Consider the following 4,631-nt stretch of genomic DNA (forward strand, 5'->3'; position numbering starts at 1 on the left):
TTTCTAAATCTGTCTGAAATATCAAGGTTTGGGAATCTGATGCTTTGATTTGGAACCATCTGTAATCAAGAAGCAGGATGTCTGAAGTACTTGGCAATATATGTACACGAATAACTGCCCTTTACAGGTAAAAATCAATTTGACAATAGGAAGAGTAGATAGCAAGATACTACCTTAACAGAGAATTTTATTTTGATACAATATCTATTTGAATTGTCCAAAATTATTGAAACATCTTTCGTAGAAACTTCACAAAGGAGTCCCTAACACACCCCAGAACTGAATTCTGCTCCAGGTAGCTGGACCACACTGGTGCTCTCAAAAGAAGATTGTCACCTCTTGGATGACATGTACCAAAGGCTAAACGACATATGGACACTCTTTTTGAGTCTGATTTGCATGCCACAGCAAGACCCTCCTGTGAAGATCTCCACAAGAGGGAAAGATAGCAGTGGGATGGAGTATCCAGAAGTAAATTGAGCTTTAGTTACATTTTTGGGAAAGTAGGTGAGAGATCAGATTTACCTATCCATGTAACCTATGTCCCTCTGAACAAAAGATAAAGCACTATCAATTTGCACTTTTATATTACTTTCAAGGAAAAGAAAATAGTTGCAGAAATCTTCTGGCTGTTGTCTTTCATGACAACAAATCAATGTCTTTCTTCTCTTGCCTAGATGTAGGATCTTCACCAGAGAACTAGGAACCAGGGAGTTAATAACAGTGTAAACTTCCCTGAAATTGGAGATTAGGACAAGAGATATACACCAGGTGCATGAGAGGCAAAAGGATGCTGATTCCTGAGCTGGAGGCTGGGTTTTAGCTGTTCTCTCAGCTAGGTCTGAAGACCTTAGTGGTTACAGCAGTCAGGGTGGTTACAGGCTCTCCCTTCCTGCAGAGATTCACTATTCATATTCAGTTTCCTTTCAATTTTCCTTTAAATATTCCATGCCCTCCTATTTCCAGCTTTAGGATTAGTCTTCACCAACAGTTTTTACATTCTGTCTGAGGGTAGACACAGACCAGCTCCTGGGTTCTGGTGATGTGTTGATGTGGAGCCATGCTGCTGATATAAAATATTATTTACTTCATCAAATTTTTAACTTAGCACAAAAGAAGAAAACTTGGTTGTGTGAGAAAAGCTATAGAGAGTTTTCTTTTTTATTAATGGTTTATCACTGTCATTTGGATGTGCCTTAACTTATTTAAGAAGAGCTTCCTGTCTTGTAGCACATAGCTTATAATTAGTTTGTAATGTAGATGGTCTCAAAAGAAGGGATTGAGTTGGTTTAAGTTACAGTAGTTAACACAATAGTATTCATCTCCCAGCTGCTAATTAATCTGTTCAGCTATCTGTACCTCCCTTTCCTTACTCATTATTTTGAGAGAAGGTCCTTTTTTTTATCTTCTTAGTTAAACTGTAATCTTTTAGGAATTAGCTGTATTGACTTCATTCCACTGAAATTTGTTCAAGTCCTCTATAGGTGCCTCATGGAGGAGGAGAAGAGGATTTATCTTCAGTTTCCTCATCTCAGCTAATGTCGCAATAGCTGCTGTATGAGGTGTTTCATTTTCCCTTGTTTGGCAGGACCAAGCTCCTCGGTCCATTACAGAGCCCAGCAGCTCCAGCCAGGCCTGAGGGTCTCTGTGTGTGCTGGAAGCCCCCTGTCCCTACAGAGAGCATCCTGGATATGACAGGATAGTGCGTGGACACCAAGAACTGAAAGCATCAGAAAGGTTCACGTCTGCATCGCTGCAGTTTGGTGAGCTGCCTCAAAACAGCTGCTACATCAGCGGTACACTGCACCTTCCCTCCACAGCCACCCCCAGAATGCTGCATGAGGAGCAGGGGAGGAAGGCTGGGAGCCTGTTCCTGCCCCAGCTGAGCTCAGGGACACAGGACCTTGTGTAGCTGCGAGGGCTCTTGCTCCGATCCGAATCCTCGCAGCGATGGCCGTGCCTGCCACATCACCCCCTCCCAGGCATATGCTCGCCTTTGTGCTATGTCAAAATATGCTCTAAAGCCCATTTCAGCAGCAAGCTCACTTAGTTTCCTTGCCAGGAAATGTTAATTACTGTGGTGCAGTCCTCTGTTTTCCGTGGCAAAAATAACAATTAATTTACACCATCGGAGAAACACTTACACTTTTTTTATTAAAAATCAATAAAACCAAATCAATACAGCATAAAGTATACAATATCAAAATGAAAAGCTCTTGTTTTTATACTTGAGCATCCCTAATAAAATTCCACTGTTGATTCAAGCATCTTGTCTATTCTAATCTAATGAGAAGCTGTCAAGTTTCTTTTTAGCATTTTGGAAATGACTAAAAATGGCTGTCCCAGTACTTGGCAAAAGAATGCAATAATTAACCCCCGAGTTGTAAGTCAATATGATGATGCAAATGCTGCTGCATTCATCTCTCTGCATTGCATCACCTATGCACCTGGCAGTCCATGGAATCCATTTTGAATCGGGATGGAGGTTAGCTTTTATTTATAGCTGTAATTAGAAAAACACTAGCACTAATGGAGACTGCTCTGTTGCTTGAACGTGTCACACAGAGTAAATTCCACAGCAATTTTTGCATTTTAGCAGGTCAAAGAGTAAAACAAATTAATTGCTTCATCCTGGGACAACCTGTTTATTCTTCAGCACCCGATGATTTACTGGAATATTGATTTCAAAGCTTTTCAGGGAAAATTCCCTCGGTTGTTTTTCTACCGGTGCTCCAACTCCACGAGGCTCTGCAGAGCCTGGGGAGGCAGCTCATGCCGCTCATCTCATGGTTCCTGGGCAGCACCGACGTTTCCAGGCGGCAGGAGTGGCACCACGGAGGGGACAGAAGCTGTGGGATTCGCTCAGCAGTGGCCCAGCCCAGAGATGCACCAGGTAAGTGATCCCCCAGCCCACACTGGGACATGCCAGGCACAGCACCAAGGAACACTTTGCCCTCTGCAACGCAAGCTCTGCCACGGTTTGCACGTTTCTGAGCGCATCCACAATGGCCACAGCTGATTTTTAGGAGCTAGCCAGAACAGAAAGGAACAAGGTAACTTTAATCCATGTTGGATGGGCAGATCACCATTTCCTTTCCAGAGACAGAACCACCATGGGTTTGATTTTGATGTGTTTTTTTAACAGTGAATTGATAGACGGTCCTTTTAAATGTGTGAAACGATCCAGAGATGACAGCAGGTTTTTCAAAGCCATTAAACAACTCGGGTAGACATGGCAGTGGGCTGGAAGGACAAGTGCAACTGAGATAAAAATGCATTAACTAGACTAATTAAAAAGGGATAACTCACACAAAACCACCAGAAACTCCTACTTTGTTACAGTGGCACTGGGAATCTGGACGTGATAACTAACACCGAAAATAAAGACACTTAAAATCAAAGTTTTGCAGATTGGGATATTTGGCTTGAGTTGCCTTTAGAAGTTCCAAAGTGTGGCAATATGGTACTGAGATACTGAAAAATATTGTAACTTGTTGTCTGTACGTGACACTTGTGCGTGCACCAGTGTTCCCTGCTGCAGCAGGAGCTGTGATGTAAGCACCATTTTGTTACCATGATGAATGAGTTTAAGGTTTCTCACTACTACATTAGTCCATACTGGGTTTTGTGTGTGGTGTTACATGTTTTTCTAAGTTCTGTTCTCTGTGTGGTAAAACATAACTGCTCCTGAATGACTTTCTGATGCCTGTTCCAAGCTAAGACAAGCCCTGCAAAGGTAGGATGATTATTTGCATTATATTAGTCTTTCAGACTCTTGAAATATGGGTCTTAGACACATTATTAACTTCAGACACATTAGTAAGTCCCACCAAAGTAAAAAGGATGTGCTTGAGGGCATTGATGACTATCAGCTAGGAAAAAAGCTGAGAGATCTTGTTTCCTTCACAAGGATAATTGATTACTTGTGGAATAACTTCTCTCAGAAACTATCACTTGATCTGTATTTGAAATGTATAGGGAGTGTGCTGTATGTTAGTAATCTCCTCCTACTGCAGAATTGATGAGTTTCAATAACACTCTAGTATTTTCACATAGAAGCAGATGTTCTGTTGGACATCCCACAACAGAAAATCAATAGTAGGTGAGCCTTAAATAGCCCTTCCCTCTGAGAGGGCTCCATGGTGACAGCAGTGCAGGAATGAACCTGCCATTGGGCTGGACCAGCACAGGGACATTAGGACTTGAGCGTTTTTGGGGCAGGCTTATCGTATTCCCACTCTTTGGAAATCAAGTAAATTAGGTGCTTTGTATGCCCTTCAGAGGAGCAGTGCACTGTTCTCCACACAGAGCTGAAGCAGGCTGCCCTTCAGCCACTAGCATGTACTTGTACTGCATTTCTGCATGGATGAACCAGGTAGAAATGTAGTAGGAGAGGCTCTGAAGGCACACATCATAAGATAATAGCCACCCCAAAGTCCTGGCTATTTATCTCTGCCTGACAGATGATGGCTAAGGTAAGAGGCAGGGATAAAGCAGAGATTTTGCTTTTATTCAGAAGTTTATGTAGAATAAGAAGTAGAAATAATGTTTTTTCAAATGTTATAAACACATAAGCACATTCAAAGGTCTTCTGGAATAGAAGATGTTTTTGAGGCTTTAAGTTTTTCACT

Source organism: Cyanistes caeruleus, chromosome 8 (assembly GCF_971803275.1).
Source record: "Cyanistes caeruleus chromosome 8, bCyaCae1.hap1.1, whole genome shotgun sequence".
Classification (NCBI taxonomy): Eukaryota; Metazoa; Chordata; class Aves; order Passeriformes; family Paridae; genus Cyanistes; species Cyanistes caeruleus.